Source organism: Tachyglossus aculeatus, chromosome 11 (assembly GCF_015852505.1).
Source record: "Tachyglossus aculeatus isolate mTacAcu1 chromosome 11, mTacAcu1.pri, whole genome shotgun sequence".
NCBI lineage: Eukaryota > Metazoa > Chordata > Mammalia > Monotremata > Tachyglossidae > Tachyglossus > Tachyglossus aculeatus.
In genome coordinates this window covers 55,014,921-55,032,905 of record NC_052076.1, presented here as the reverse complement: position 1 = coordinate 55,032,905, position 17,985 = coordinate 55,014,921, and positions in this window count along the sequence as shown.

Here is a 17,985-nt window from a genome sequence, read left to right as displayed (position 1 = left end):
CATTCATTCATTCAATCGTCTTTATTGAGCGCTTACTGTGCGCAGAGCACTGGACTAAGCGCTTGGGAAGGACAAGTCATTCATTCATTCAATCGTCTTTATTGAGCGCTTACTGTGCGCAGAGCACTGGACTAAGCGCTTGGGAAGTACAAGTCATTCATTCAATCGTATTTATTGAGCGCTTACTGTGCGCAGAGCACTATACTAAGCGCTTGGGAAGGACAAGTCATTCATTCATTCAATCGTATTTATTGAGCTCTTACTGTGCGCAGAGCACTGGACTAAGCGCTTGGGAAGGACAAGTCATTCATTCATTCATTCAATCGTGTTTATTGAGCGCTTACTGTGCTCAGAGCACTGGACTAAACGCTTGGGAAGGACAAGTCATTCATTCAATCGTATTTGTTGAGCACTTACTGTGCGCAGAGCACCGGACTAAGCGCTTGGGAAGGACAAGTCATTCATTCAATCGTATTTATTGAGTGCTTACTGTGTGCAAAGCACTGGACTAAGGGCTTGGGAAGGACAAGTCATTCATTCAATCGTATTTATTGAGCGCTTACTGTGTGCAGAGCACTGGACCAAGCGCTTGGGAAGGACAACTCATTCATTCAATCGTATTTATTGAGCGCTTACTGTGCGCAGAACACTGGACTAAGCGCTTGGGAAGGACAACTCATTCATTCATTCATTCAATCGTATTTATTGAGCGCTTACTGTGTGCAGAGCACTGGACTAAGCGCTTGGGAAGGACAAGTCATTCATTCATTCAATCGTCTATTGAGCGCTTACTGTGCGCAGAGCACTGGACTAAGCGCTTGGGGAGTACAAGTCATTCATTCAATCGTATTTAGTGAGCGCTTACTGTGTGCAGAGCACTGGAGTAAGCGCTTGGGAAGGTCAAGTCATTCATTCAATCGTATTTATTGAGCGCTTTCTGTGCGCGGAGCACTGGACTAAGCGCTTGGGAAGGACAAGGCATTCATTCATTCAGTCGCATTTATTGAGCGCTTACTGTGCGCAGAGCACTGGACTAAGCGCTTGGGAAGGGCAACTCATTCAATCGCATTTATTGAGCGCTTACTGTGTGCAGAGCACTGGACTAAGCGCTTGGGAAGGACAAGTTATTCATTCATTCAATCGCATTTATTGAGCACTTACTGTGCGCAGAACACTGGACTAAGCGCTTGGGAAGGGCAAGTCATTCATTCATTCAATCGCATTTATTGAGCACTTACTGTGCGCAGAGCACTGGACTAAGCGCTTGGGAAGGACAATTCATTCATTGAATCGTATTTATTGAGCACTGGACTAAGCGCTTGGGAAGGACAATTCATTCATTCAATCGTATTTATTGAGCGCTTACTGTGCGCAGAGCACTATACTAAGCGCTTGGGAAGGACAAGGCATTCATTCAATCCTATTTATTGAGCACTTACTGTGTGCAGAGCACTGGACTAAGCGCTTGGGAAGGACAAGTCATTCATTCATTCATTTAATCGTATGTATTGAGCACTTACTGTGCGCAGAGCACTGGACTAAGCGCTTGGGAAGGACAAGTCATTCATTCATTCAGTCGTGTTTATTGAGCGCTTACTGTGCGCAGAGCACTATACTAAGCGCTTGGGAAGTAAACAGGCATTGATAGCATCAATATAAATAGAGTTACAGATGTATACACATCATTAATATAAAGAAATAGAATTATAACTACGTACATATATACACAAGTATATAGAGAAGCAGCGTGGCTCAGTGGAAAGAGCAGGGGCTTTGGAGTCAGAGGTCATGGGTTCAAATCCCGACTCTGCCAATTGTCAGCCGTGTGACTTTGGGCAAGTCACTTCACGTCTCTGGGCCTCAGTTCCCTCATCTGTAAAATGGGGATGAAGCCTGTGAGCCCCCCCGTGGGGCAACCTGATCACCTTGTCACCTCCCCAGGGCTTAGAACAGTGCTTTGCACATAGTAAGCGCTTAATAAATGCCATCGCTACAAGTCATTCATTCATTCAATCGTATTTATTGAGCACTTACTGTGCGCAGAGCACTGGACTAAGCGCTTGGGAAGGACAAGCTGGAAACATTGAGAGACAGTTCCTACGCAACATTGGGCTCACAGTCTAGAAGGGGGAGACAGACGATGAAATAAAACATGCTATCAAAATAAAATAAATAGAATAAATATGTATAAATAAAATAAATAAATAAATAGAGTAATAAATAGGTACAAACATATATACAGGTGCTGTGGGGAGGGGAAGGAGGTAGGGCGGGGGGATGGGGAGGGGCCCGTTCGTTCATTCATTCATTCAATCGTATTTATTGAGCGCTTACTGTGTGCAGAGCACTGTACTAAGCGCTTGGGAAGTCCAAGTCGGCAACATAGAGAGACGGTCCCTACCCAACAGCAGGGTCACATTTGTCATATCATGCTCTTAACTTCTCTGGGCCTCAGTTCCCTCATCTGTAAAATGGGGATTAAGACTGTGAGCCCCCCCGGGGGACAACCTGATCACCTTGTAACCTCTCCAGCGCTTAGAACGGTGCTTTGCACATAGTAAGCGCTTAATAAATGCCATCATTATTATTATTCATTCATTCATTCATTCATTCATTCAATCGTATTTATTGAGCACTTACTGTGTCCAGGGCACTGGACTAAGCGCTTGGGAAGTACAAATTGGCAACATATAGGGACGGTCCCTACCCAACAGCGGGCTCACAGTCTAGAAGGGGGAGACAGACAACAAAACAAAACATATTAACAAAATAAAATAAATAGAATAACTATGTACAAATAAAATAAATATAGTAAAACTCCATACAAACATATATACATATATACAGGTGCTGTGGGGAGGGGAAGGATGTAAGGCGGGGGGGATGAGGAGGGGCCCGTTGCCTCAGAGCAACAGTAAATAGGGGAGGGGAGCAAGCACCATCCCATTAATAATAATAATAATAATAATAATAATAATGATAATTGATTATATTGAAATATATTGAATATATTGAAATAATGATTGATGATGATGATGATGATAACAATAATAATAATAATGGAATTCTGTAAGCACTTACTATGAGCCGAGCACTGTCCTAAGCGCTGGGGGAAATACAAGGTGAACAGGTTGTCCCACATGGGGCTCCCAGTTTTCATCCCCATCTTCCAGAGGAGGGAACTGAGGCCCAGAGAAGTGAAGTGACTTGATGATGATGGTACTTGTTAATAATAATAATAATAATGATGGCATTTGTTAAGCACTTACTATGTGCCAAGCACTGTCCTAAGCGCTGGGAGAAATACAAGGTGAACAGGTTGTCCCACATGGGGCTCCCAGTTTTCATCCCCATCTTCCAGAGGAGGGAACTGAGGCCCAGAGAAGTGAAGTGACTTGATGATGATGGTACTTGTTAATAATAATAATAATGATGGCATTTGTTAAGCGCTTACTATGTGCGAAGCACTGTCCTAAGCGATGGGGGAGATACAAGGTGAACAGGTTGTCCCATGTGGGGTTCCCAGTCTTCATCCCCATCTTCCAGAGGAGGGAACTGAGGCCCAGAGAAGTGAAGTGACTTGATGATGGGATTTGTTAAGCGCTTACTATGTGCAAAGCACTGTTCTAAGCGCTGAGGTAGATACAGGGTGAACAGGTTGTCCCACGTGGGGCTCCCAGTCTTCATCCCCATCTTCCAATCAATCAATCAATCAATCGTATTTATTGAGCACTTACTGTGTGCAGAGCACTGTACTAAGCGCTTGGGAAGTACAAGTTGGCAACGTATAGAGACGGTCCCTACCCAACAGCGGACTCACAGTCCCCCAGTCTTCATTCCCATCTTCCAGAGGAGGGAACTGAGGCCCAGAGAAGTGATGTAACTTGATGATGATGGGATTTATTAAGCGCTTACTATGTGCGAACCACTGTTCTAAGCGCTGGGGGAGACACAGGGTGAACAGGTTGTCCCACGTGGGGCTCCCAGTCTTCATCCCCATCTTCCAGAGGAGGGAACTGAGGCCCAGAGAAGTGAAGTGACTTGCCCAAAGTCACCCAGCTGACAAGTGGCGGGGCAGGACTCGAACCTCTGACCCCTAAGCCCGGGCTCTTTAAAGAGTGGAGCGGGAAAGGACTTTTCTGAGACTTTTTTGGAAGGCCCAAAGTCAATCATCAATCAATCAATCAATCGTATTTATTGAGCGCTTACTGTGTGCAGAGCACTGTACTAAGCGCTTGGGAAGTACAAGTCGGCAACATCTAGAGACGGTCCCTACCCAATAGCAGGCTCACAGTCTAGAAGGGGGAGACAGACGACAAAACAAAACGTATTATCTAAATAAAATAAATAGAATAAATATGTACAAATAAAATAAATAAACAAATAGAGTAATAAATACGTACAAACATATATACAGGTGCTGTGGGGTGGGGAAGGAGGTAAGGCGGGGGGGATGAGCATTTTGCTTAAATTCTTTTTGTTCTGACGACACCTTTCCACATGTTTTGTTTTGTTGTCTGTCTCCCCCTTCTAGACTGTGAGCCCATTGTTGGGTAGGGACTGTCTCTGTATGTTGCCAACTTGTCCTTCCCAAGCACTTAGTACAGTGCTCTGCACACAGTAAGCGCTCAATAAATATGATTGATTGATTGAGTGGAGCGGGAAAAGACCGTTAAAGAGGCAGCGGCCTACTGGCTCTGCTCCCAAAATTCCCAACCTTCCCAGAGCAGCATGGTTGGGAAGTTCAAAAGCGAGGGAATCTCGGCTGAACCACTGCCCCCCCCCCCTTTTTTAAATGGCATTTATTAAGCGCTTACTATGTGCAAAGCACTGTTCTGCTTCCATTTCTCCATGCGGAAAAAGAAGGGCTCCAATATAATAATAATAATAAGGATGGCATTTGTTAATAATAATAATAATAACAATGGTATTTGTTAAGCGCTTACTATGTGCAAAGCACTGTTCTGCTTCTGTTTCTTCATGTGGAAAAAGAAGGGCTCCAATATAATAATAATAATAAGGATGGTATTTGTTAAGCACTTACTATGTGCAAAGCACTGTTCTGCATCCATTTCTCCATGCGGAAAAAGAAGGGCTCCAATATAATAATAATAATAAGGATGGCATTCGTTAATAATAATAATAATAATGGCATTTGTTAAGCACTTACTATGTGCAAAGCACTGTCTGCTTCCGTTTCTCCATGCGGAAAAAGAAGGGCTCCACTATAATAATAAGGATGGCATTTGTTAATAATAATAACAATAATAATAATAATAATAATAATGGTATTTGTTAAGTGCTTACTATGTGCAAAGCACTGTTCTGCTTCCATTTCTCCATGCGGAAAAAGAAGGGCTCCAATATAATAATAATAATAAGGATGGCATTTGTTAATAATAATAATAATGGTATTTGTTAAGCGCTTACTATGTGCAAAGCACTGTTCTGCATCTGTTTCTCCATGCGGAAAAAGAAGGGCTCCAATATAATAATGAGGATGGCATTTGTTAATAATAATAATAATAACAATGGTATTTGTTAAGCACTTACTATGTGCAAAGCACCGTTCTGCTTCTGTTTCTACATGCAGAAAAAGGGCTCCAATATAATAATAATAATAAGGATGACATTTGTTAATAATAATAATAACAATGGTATTTGTTAAGCGCTTACTATGTGCAAAGCACTGTTCTGTGTCCGTTTCTCCATGTGGAAAAAGAAGGGCTCCAATATAATAATAATAATAAGGATGGCATTTGTTAATAATAATAATAATAATAATGGTATTTGTTAAGCGCTTACTATATGCAAAGCACTGTTCTGCTTCCGTTTCTCCATGCGGAAAAAGAAGGGCTCTAATATAATAATAATAGTAAGGATGGCATTTATTAATAATAATAATGGTATTTAATAATAATAATTATGGCATTTATTAAGCACTATGTGCAAAGCACTGTTCTAAGCGCTGGGGAGGTTACAAGGTAATCAGGTTGTCCCATGGGGGGCTCACAGTTTTAATCCCCATTTTACAGATGGGGTAACTGAGGCCCAGAGAAGTGAAGTGACTTGCCCAAAGTCACACAGCCGACAGTTGGCAGAGCCGGGATTTGAACCCGTGACCTCTGGCTCCAAAGCCCGGGTTCTTTCCACTGAGCCACACTGTTAAGTGCTTACTATGTGCGAAGCACTGTTCTAAATGCTTTGCGGGGGGGATACAAGGTGATCAGGTTGTCCCGTGTGGGGCTCATAGTCTTCATCCCCATTTTACAGATGAGGGAACTGAGGTTCAGAGAAGTTAAGTGACTTGCCCAGGGTCATTCATTCATTCATTCAATCGTATTTACTGAGCACTTACTGTGTGCAGAGCACTGTGCTAAGCGCTTGGGAAGTACAAGTTGGCAACATATAGAGATGGTCCCTACCCAACAGTGGGCTCACAGTCTAGAAGGTCACACAGTAGACATGTGGCGGAGTCGGGATTAGAACCCATGACCTCTGACTCCCAAGCTCGGGCTTTTCCCACTGAGCCAAGCTGCTTCTATGCCCGTTGCTTCCATTTGCCCCCCCTTATAGTAATAATAATGATGATGGTATTTGTTAATGATAATGATGATGGCATTTGTTAAGCGCTTACTATGTGCGAAGCACTGTTCTTAGCGCTGGGGTGGCGATCAGGTTGTCCCACGTGGGGCTCACAGTCTTCACCCCCATTTTCCAGATGGGGTCACTGAGCCCCAGTGAAGTGACTTGCCCAACGTCACACAGCTGACAAGCGGCGGAGCCGGGATTAGAACCCATGACCTCTGACTCCCAAGCCTGTGTTCTTTCCACTGAGCCTCGGTAAGCGCTTACTATGTGCCAAGTACTGTTCTAAGCGCTGGAGGGGATCTGTGTGACTTTGGGCAAGTCACTCAACTTCTCTGTGCCTCAGTTCCCTCATCTGTAAAATGGGGATGAAGACTGTGAGCCCCACGCGGGACAGCCTGATGACCTTGTAACCTCCCCAGCGCTTAGAACAGTGCTTTGCACATAGTAAGCGCTTAACAAATGCCATCATTATTCTTATTACTACAAGGTGATCAAGTTGTCCCACTTGGGGCTCACAGACTTAATCCCCATTTTCCAGATGAGGTAACTGAGGCCCAGAGAAGGGAAGTGACTCGCCCAAAGTCACCCGGCTGAGAAGCAGCGGAGCCAGGATTAGAACCCACGACCTCTGCCTCCCAAGCCCGGGCTCTTTCCACTGAGCCATGGTGCTTCTCCTTATAAAGTTGGTAAAATAGAACAGTGCTTGCACATAGTAAGCGCTTAACAAATGCCATTATTATTATTAAAATGATACAATCCAGGGTTTGCTGCTGAACTTCCCAAGCGCTTAGTACAGTGCTCTGCACACAGTAAGTGCTCAATAAATACGATTGATTGAAAGAAAGGCATTAGACCAAAAAAAAAACCCAGCTACTTTTCATTTTTATTAAAGATCCATACAGAGTAAACTGCTACCTCTTGGTCCTCAGACTTATTCTATACTCAATAGGAAGACTGGGAAGAGAGGAACAAAACTTCCTTAGTAGATTCATTCATTCCATCATATTGATTGAGCGCTTACTGTGCGCAGAGCACTGTACTAAGCGCCTGGAAAGTACAATTCAGCGACAAATAGAGACAATCCCTGCCTAACAACGGGGTCACAGTCTAGAAGGGATTTTCCCCACCAAAGCCAAGTTTGTTGCCACTTTTCAATCTATCGCTGGAGCGTTTTCGGAATTACAAAAAATGGAGAAGCACAGGCTTGGGAGCCGGAGAACCTGGATTCTAATTCCGGCTCGGCCGGGTGCTTGCCGCGTGACCTTGGGCAAGTCACTTCCAACTTCTCCTTGCCTCAGTTTCCTCATCTGCAAAATAGGAATTCAATACCTGTTCTTCCTCCTACTTGGGCTATGAGTCACATGTGGGATAATAATAATGATGGCATTTATTAAGTGCTTACTATGTGCAAAGCACTGTTCTAAGTGCTGGGGAGGTTACAAGGTGATCAGGTTGTCCCACGGCTGGGCTCACAGTCTTAATCCCCATTTTACAGAATGAGGTAACAGGCACAGACAAGTTAAATGACTTACCCAAAGTCACACAGCTGACAATTGGCAGAGCCGGGATTTGAACCCATGACCTCTGACTCCAAAGCCCAGGCTCTTTACACTGAGCCACTCTGCTTCTCTTGGATAGGGATAGGGACTGCGATAAGCCTTGTTAATTTGTATTCACTCCAGAATTTAGAACAGTGTTTGATACATAGTAAGTGTTTAACAAATAGAATAATAATAAGAACAATAATAATAATAATAATAATGACATTTATTAAGCACTTACTATGTGCAAAGCACTGTTCTGAGCGCTGGGGAGGTTACAAGGTGATCACGTTGTCCCATGGGGCTCACAGTCTTAATCCCCATTTTACTGATGAGGGAACTGAGGCCCAGAGAAGTGAAGTGATTTGCCCAAAGTCACACAGCTGACAATTGGCAGAGGCGGGACTTGAACCCATGACCTCTGACTCCAAAGCTCGGGCTCCTTCCACTGAGCCACGCTGCTTCTCAAATATGCAAAGATACTTGGACTAAATATACCAATCAAGTCGTATTCCAATGCCATTGCCTCCCAAAGCTAAAAAATGTACTCTGCATAGTTTTAGGAGATATTTAAGGAAACTCAACTACCTAGAACCCTGAATAGTGAACCTGTTTATACACTTAATAAATGCCATTATTATTATTATTATTATTATTATTATTATTATTATTATTATTATTATTATAGACGATTCCTACAGGTTTGTGTGTGGCTGAGAAAGTATTTAATGCAAGAGCCGCAGTTTCAGTTGTGCGCTCGCAAAGGATATTCTTTGCGAGGATATTCTTGCGAGATATTCTTTGTGAGAAGCAGCGTGGCTCAGTGGAAAGAGCCCAGGCTTTGGAGTCAGAGGTCATGGGTTCGAATCCCAGCTCCGCCACATGTCTGCTGCGTGACCTTGGGCAAGTCACTTCACTTCTCTGAGCCTGAGTTACCTCGTCTGTAAAATGGGGATTAAGACTGTGAGCCCCACGTAGGACAGCTTGATCATCATCATCAATCATCATCAATCGTATTTATTGAGCGCTTACTGTGTGCAGAGCACTGTACTAAGCGGTTGGGAAGTACAAATTGGCAACATATAGAGACAGTCCCTACCCAACAGTGGGCTCACAGTCTTAAAGGGGGAGACAGAGAACAAAACCAAACATACTAACAAAATAAAATAAATAGAATAGATAGGTACAAGTAAAATAAATAAATAAATAGAGTAACAAATATGTACAAACATATATACAGGTGCTGTGGGGAAGGGAAGGAGGTAAGATCACCTTGTATCCCCCCCAGCGCTTAGAACAGTGCTCTGCACATAGTAAGCGCTTAACAAATGCCGTCATTATTATTATTATTATTATTCATCAATGGTATTTACTAAATTCTCGCTCTGTGCAGAGCACTGTAGGGAGAGGGCACGAGGGTTGATAGATGTAATACCGGCCCGTGAGAAGCTTCCAGTCTAATGGAGGAGCCGGGCGGGTAAAGAAGGCCACGGGGTTAAAGGATATGTACCTAAGTACTCTGGGGTGGGGTGAGGATCATAATATTTAGGTGATACAGACTTAAGTGTGGAGGTGACACAGATGGGAGGGAGAGCTGGTTTGGGGAGATGAAAGGTTTGTCACAGGTGATGCAAAAAGGAGGGAGAATTGGGTGGGTGGATGAGAGGTTCGTCAGGGAAGACTTCTGGGAGAAGGGCCGATTTTAGAACGGCTTTGAAGACTGGGAGAAATGGTGGTCTGCCGGAAATAAAGGAGGAGGAAGGACACGAGCGAGGAGGTGACGGGGAGAGAGACGAGATCATGGCCCAGTCGGTCGGGTGGTCTTAGAGGGCTCCTCCCCTAGACTGTAAGCTCGTTTTGGGCAGGGAACACGTCTGCCAATTCTGTGATATTGTAATAATAATAATAATAATGGCATTTGTTAAGCGCTTACTATGTGCAAAGCACTGGGGAGGATACAGGGTGATCAGGTTGTCCCACGGGGCACACAGTCTTCATCATCATCAATCATCAATCGCATTTATTGAGCGCTTACTGTGTGCAGAGCACTGTACTAAGCGCTTGGGAAGTACAAGTTGGCAACATAAAGAGACAGTCCCTACCCAACAGTGGGCTCACAGTCTAAAAGGGGGAGACAGAGAACAAAACCAAACATACTAACAAAACTTTCCAGATGAGGTAACTGAGGCACAGAGAAGTTAAGTGGCTTGCCCAAAGTCACACAGCTGACAGTTGGCAGAGCTGGGATTTGAACCCATGACCTTTGACTCCAAAGCCCGGGCTCTTTCTACTGAGTCACGCTGCTTCTCTATTGTACTCTCCCAAGCACTTGATACAGTGCTCGGCATAGAGTAAGTGCTCAGTAAATACCACTGACTGGTTGATTGATTGAGTGAAGCGTGCAGGCTGGGCTGCAGTATGAGGGCCGAGAATAGGTAGGAGGGAGAAAGTTGATGGAGGGCCTTAAAGCCGACGGCGAGGAGTTTCTGAGGAGATGGGTGAGCAACCGCTGGAGGTTTTTGAGGAGAGAGGAAATGTGCGCAGAATGATTTTTTAGAAAGATGGAGAACAAGGTGAAGAATTTGACTGGAGATGGGAGAGGCTGGAGGCAGGGAGGTTAGCAAGTAGGTTGATGCAGTGGTCGACACAAGATACGATAAGCCCTTGGACGAGCGTGGTGGCAGTCTGGATGGAGAAGAAGGGGTAGATGTTGTGAAGGTAGGACTTGAGCCCACTGTTGGGTGGGGACTGTCTCTATATGTTGCCAACTTGTCCTTCCCAAGTGCTTAGTACAGTGCTCTGCACACAGTAAGTGCTCAATAAATACGATTGATTGATTGATTGGTGACTGACTGTGTATGCTGATTGTATTTATCATACGGTTTTGTTTCATTCATTCATTCATTCAATCAATCGTATTTATTGAGCGCTTACTGTGTGCAGAGCACTGTACTAAGCGCTTGGGAAGCACAAGTTAGAAGCATAGCGCTTAGAACAGTGCTCAGCGCCTAGAACAGTGCTTTGCACACAGTAAGCGCTTAATAAATGCCATTATTATTATATAGAGACGGCCCCTTCCCAACAGTGGGCTCACAGTCTAGAAGGGGGAGACAGAGAACAGAACAAAACGTATTAACAACATAAAATAAGTAGAAAAAATATGTACAAGTAAAATAAATAAATAGAGTAATAAATCCGTACAAACATATATACATATATACAGGTGTTGTGGGGAAGGGAAGGAGGTAAGGGAGGGGGGATGGAGAGGGGGAGGAGGGGGAGTTTGTTGTTTCGAATGCCTGGCGCTTTTCCCTTTCGCCTTATGGATGCACAATCTTTCTCTTCAAAAAAGCCGCTCTTGATTGCTGTGTAACATGCTGATCTATCTCTCAGTTTTTATCTGAGAGTGCAGTCTGTGACCGTAATCATAATAATAATCGTGGCATTTGCTAAGTGCCTAGGTGCAAAGCACCGTAATAAGCACAGGGATAGATACAATATACGCAGATCAGCTACAATCCCTATCACACACAGGGCTCGCGGTCAAAGAGGGAGGAATTATGAAGAGTTTTCCGGTGCAGCAGATTTCTGCGCGGAGGTTCTCTGTTGCATCCTTCAGCATAGTTGTGTAGAAAAACCTGGACAGGACTGGGCCTCTACACACCTTGCTTTGGTCCATTGGTGATGGGGAATGAGAAGCGGCGTGGACTACTGGATAGAGCACGGTCCTGGGAGTTCAAATCCCGGCTTCACCATCTGTCTGCTGCGTGACCTGGGACAAGTCACTAAACTTCTCCGAGCCTCAGTTACCTTATCTGTAAAATGGGGATTGACACTGTGAGGCCCATGAGGGACAGGGACTGTGTCCAACCCGATTAGCTTGAATCTTCTCCTGTGCTTAGGAGTACCATCAAGTACTGTGATGGTACTTGTTAAGCGCTTACTATGTGCCAAAGACTGTACTGAGCGTGAGGGCAGATACAAGATAATCAGGTTGGAAACAGGCCGTGTCTCACAAGGGGCTCACAGACTAAGTAGGAGAGAGTAGGGTTTAGTCCCCATTTTGCAGATGAAGAAGCTGAGACACAGAGAAGCTAAGTGACCTACCCAAGGTCACACAGAACTCAAGTGGCAGAGCTGGGAGTAGAATTGGGGTCCTCCGACTCTCCGGTCCTTGGTCTTCCCACTAGGCAACACTGCTGGCAAATTATAGGAAGCTATTTGAAACAACATCGTTTGAAAGTACATTGGTAATATGTTTTGTTGTCTGTCTCCCCCTTCTAGACTGTGAGCCCACTGTTGGGTAGGGACCGTCTCTATTTGTTGCCAACTTGGACTTCCCAAGCGCTTAGTACAGTGCTCTGCACACAGTAAGCGCTCAATAAATACGATTGAATGAATGAATGAATACAGTGCCTGGCACATAGAAGCGCTTAACAAACACCACAAAAAAAAATTTACTTAAAAATGTGACTCCACTAGTCTCCCCCTCATCCCCCTCTCCATCCCCCCATCTTACCTCCTTCCCTTCCCCACAGCACCTGTATATATGTATATATGTTTGTACATATTTATTACTCTATTTATTTATTTTACTTGTACCTATCTATTCTATTTATTTTATTTTGTTAGTATGTTTGGTTTTGTTCTCTGTCTCCCCCTTTTAGACTGTGAGCCCACTGTTGGGTAGGGACCGTTTCTATATGTTGCCAACTTGTACTTTCCAAGTGCTTAGTACAGTGCTCTGCACGCAGTAAGTGCTCAATAAATACGATTGATTGATTGATTGATTGATTGATTGATTTAAGTGCCTTGAGGGGAGGGGATCATGACTACCAAGTCTATTGTATTCTCCCAAGCACTTAGTACAGTACTCTGTCCACGGTAGGTATTCAATAAATAGTAAGGATTGGTTAGTTGATTGAGTAGCACGGGAACTGGAGCTTTAATGGGAAACACAAAGAGTCAAAGTGAAAACATAAAAGAGTAGAAACAGCCCTCTCTGGAGATAAAGAGCAGTATCTTTAAATCTCAGCCCCATTAATCTCCCTGTTCTAGTTTGGAACACAGATGCAGAATCTTGTACCTGCATTTAGAGGATGGGTGTGTGTTTGTGTTTTATGGTATTTGTTCAGCATTTATTATGTGTCAAGTACTGCATTAAGTGCTGGGGCAGACACAAGATAATCAGATTGATCCGTGTTCCACGTGGGGGTCTCATTCTTAATCCCCATTTTACAGATGACAAACCTGAGTCAAGGAGAATAATAATGGCATTTATTAAGCACTTACTATGTGCAGAGCACTGTTCTAAGCGCTGGGGAGGTTAGGTTACGAGATGAGCAGGTTGTCCCACGTGGGGCTCACAGTCTTAATCCCCATTTTACAGATGAGGTAACTGAGGCACAGAGAAGTGAAGTGGCTTGCCCAAAGTCACACAGCTGACTATTGGCAGAGTCGGGATTTGAAGGCATGACCTCTGACTCCAAAGCCCGGGCTCTTTCCACTGAGCCACGCTGCTTCTCAGTTAAGTAACTTCCCCATGGTCACCCAACAGACAAGTGGCGGAGCCGCGATTAGAACCCAGTCCTTCTGTCTCCCAGGCCCATCATTCATTCATTCATTCAATCGAACTTATTGAGCGCTTACTGTATGCAGAGCACTGTACTAAGCACTTGGGAAGTACAAGTTGGCAACATATAGAGACGGTCCCTACCCATCAGCGGGCTCACAGTCTAGAAGGGGGAGACAGACAACAAAACAAAACGTATTAACAAAATAAAATAAATGGAATAGTAAATATGTACAAAGGTTCCCTCTGAGCATAAATCGAGCAAAATCCAACAGCCTCTCAGAAGGAATTTTTAATCATTTCAAATCAGGTACTTAAAGACCCCAAGGAAAAAAGCCAAAGGAGGAACAAGACATTAAGCTCCTGTGAACTCACCTTCAGCCTGATCTGTTCTGGCATCAGGCCACACTGCTTTCAAACAATAATTACAAAGGAAAAGGGGAGTTCGAGTTATTTTCTAGGGACACTTCAAACTCATGGTCTGGAAATGCCATCCCCAATAGGGTGGCTACCTCTCCCGTGTTTTACAGGACGGCCAGTTTTTCAACTAATTTTTCCTAAAAAAAAAAAGAATACATCCCATATTATTTTCGTAAAGTGGACTCAAACTGCTCTGCCCCACACCAGATCATCCTCCCGCTGTTATCGGACCCAATGCCGGGATTTTATTTTTTACCTTTGTTCCACCTGGGCCAGGCCTCCATCCCACCTGCTCAAGGCCTTCCAGCCGGGCTAGCCTTGGTGGGACAAGACGGGACCAGGCAGAGGACGAGGCGTGGGAAGGGGCTGTCGTTATTCCAGTCCTCCCCATTCCCAGCCACTTTTTGGGGAGTCCCAGGTGGCCCAGGGTGGAAGGGCTCCCAGTGGGCAGGAAAGGCAGGGGCAGCCCCAGCAGCCATGGGGTTAAAAAAAAAATTCCACATAGGGCAGTTTGGATTACTAAGCGTAGAGCCAGCCTGGCTGGGGATTATAGGAATTTATGGGGGTGGGTGGTACAGGGAATTGGGGATGCGGGAAGGTCACAAGTAGGAACGGCGAGGGGCATGGGAAAGTTGAGGAGTGACTAAAGAAAAATCAATTAAAAGGATTGACAGGATGATAAGCAGAATTTGGTTAAAAATGCAATATAGGAAAAACATTTTTTAATTTGGAGAAGCAGCGTGGCTCAGTGGAAAGAACACGGGCTGTGGAGTCAGAGGTCATGGGTTCAAATCCCGGCTCCGCCAATTGTCCGCTGTGTGACTTTGGGCAAGTCACTTCACTTCTCTGGGCCTCAGTTCCCTCATCTGTAAAATGGGGATTAAGACTGTGAGCCCCCTGTGGGACAACCTGATCACCTTGTAACCTCCCCAGCGCTTAGAACAGTGCTTTGCACATAGTAAGCGCTTAATAAATGCCATTATTATTTATTATTATTATAATTGCTGAACTTCCGAGTTTAAAAGTCCCCTAAAAATGTTTAAGTCCTTTATTTTGGATGCTCTCTCCCTTAAAAATTCTCAAACAGGTGGCCACCACCTGTCCCCATGTAACTAGTGTCGTTGAAGCCTCAGTTCCTCTGCCCTCCAATAATAATAATTATGGTATTTGTTAAGCGCTTACCGAGTGCCATGTACTATACTAAGCGCTAGGGTGGATACAAGCAGATTGGGTTGGACACAGTGCCTGTCCAATGTGGGGCTCACAATCTCCATCCCCATTTTACAGATGTGGTTACTGAGGCACAGAGAAATAAAGTGACTTGCCCAAGGTCACCCAGCAGACGAGCGGCGGAGCCGGGATTAGAACCCACAACCTTCTGAGTCCCAAACTCGTGCTGTATTCACTCTGCCATGCTGCTGCTCTTTGGCCTTCCCTTCGCTCTCCCAGAGGTGCCCCCATTTCCACAGCTCGCTTATTTACAACCATTTGTAAACGGTTGAGAGAAATGATATGTAAATGTAAATGAGAAATGATAATTTCTCATCAAGTGACCGCTGTTTATACAAGGCTCAGGAAGAAACAGACTGGCTTCACACCCACTCCACTCACTGTTACGATTTTACCCTCTTGTTTCAACTACACCTCACCGTATTCAAGGGGAGTAAGCCTTTGCTGTTCTTCCCATTTTACAGAGGGGCAGACCAAGACCCGGATTTTCCCACGGTCACTCCGAGACGCAATACTAAGGTCGGAACTCGAGTCCCAGCTCCGGTCATTATCTGAGTGAGTCTTACTACTTTTTTCTCATCCTTTTTCCCCCCCTCCCTCACCATAAGTCCCCACCTAAGTTTCTCCCTTCTTTTTCACAGCTGGTTTTCAAAGAACTCCCAGAAATCTTAAGGTTTGCAAGTACTTCTGTTGGGTGTTGTTACCTTCCATTGCCTGGATCTTTCTTGCTGGGAGGGAAGAAGTGACCAGAAACCTTCCTTCCACTATCCCTTATTAAGGAGCCACTTTATCTAGAATCTACACAAAGGATTCACTAGATAACTTTATAACTCACCTATTTTATATCCTGTGGTTCAAAGGTACAGTATTTGTGAACAGCTGGGATGTGCTAATTACTCATCAGGCCTCTCCCACTAATAATTACCTTTGCTTTCAAGGATCTTGAGGCCACTTGACAAACTCGCTCATTGATGCGGAGAATAGCCTGCAGATGGAGAGCAGTGGTATAAGCCTGATTTTAATAGGAGAGGGGGGAAACAGATCACAGAAAACCCACATGACTTGTACAAGGTTGGCGCCTGAGCCAAGGGTTATAAAATCCTCAGAGGTGTGAGGTAAATAGAAAACTATATGGGTGTTATTATAATAATTATTATTATGGTACCTGTTAATTGCTTACTCTGTGCCAAGCACCATTCTAAGTGCTGGGGGAGATACAAGTTAATCAGGTTGGACGTAGTCGCTGTCCTACTGGGGCTCACCCTACTTAGGAGGGTGTAGATTTTTATCCCCATTTTATAGATGATGTGACTGAGGACCAAAGAAATGAAGTGACTCGCCCAAGGTCACACAGCAGACACGTGGAAGAGCTGGGATTAGAACCCAGGGCCTCTGACTCCCAGCCCCGTGCTCTTTCCACTAGTCCACGCTGCTTCTTTCCTTAGAATAATGTATGTGAGACATGTGGGGAAACTGAGGCTCATAAAAGGAGGAAAATCACCTGTGCAGGGTCACGTGATGATTTGGTAGATCAGGGCATCAGGCTTTGTCCTGGCAAGTTACTCTCTGGCACTCATCCTTTCTTCAGAAATGTATTTCCAGGACACTTCTCCGCGCTGACCTGTCTCTCCTGTTTCCGTAACCTCTGTCCAACTTTTAATCAGGGAACTTTTCTAGTCATCCAGACTGTAAACTCACCTCTAGATGACTGTAAGCTCACCGTGGGCAGGTTACGTGTCTACCAACTCTGGGCTCTCCCAACTCTGGGTCTGTATAGAGCTCTACACACAGTAAGCACCCAATAAATACCATTGAGGGATCTGAATTTTTAAATGAGTGTCAGTATGGCTTTTAGGTGTCTAAGTCTACGGCAGAGTTGTCTTAAATAGTAAGGCCCTAGGGGACAAGGACTGTCTTTTTAACTCACGTTGTGGCACCAACGGCAGGTGGGCAATTAAAAAAATGCCATCAAGGGCAATATCGATAGCCGCCAAGCAAGAGATTCTGACCTTTACTGCTTGCTCCCACCACCTGCTTTATAGCCATTAGGTCCTGCCTCCCCCTTTTAAACTGTGAGCCCACTGTTGGGTAGGGACTGTCTCTATATGTTACCAACTTGTACTTCCCAAGCGCTTAGTACAGTGCTCTGCACACAGTAAGCGCTCAATAAATACGATTGGTTGATTGATTGATTGCCTTTTTTACTGGTCACTGCCGTCAACCCTTGAAGAAACCACGGAGGCCTTTCTCTCCTGACCTCCTCCCTCAATCCCAGCAGTCTCGCCTCAGAATGATGTGCAGTTTCATAGTCAGTTTTCTTCTGGTCCTTCAGAGTAATAGAGCGCTGCTGCATGAATCTCCTCTCGCATCTTCTGTGGATCTTGGCCCGTAGAAACACTAACCCTCTCCACATCTCTGAAGGCCCCAGGGCTAATCCCAATCTCTCCACTTCACAATCCAAGAAACTGACATTTGGAGATGGGTAGTGAGTCAGCGGTAGAGTCTCAACTCCTCAGTTTTACACGCACCCCCCCCAACCCCAGCCCATTTTCCTGCATTTGGAATGCTCTCTCTAGTAAAACCTTCCATGAGGAAAATGCCCTCTAGCATTAGCTGAGCAAGGCCTCCCAA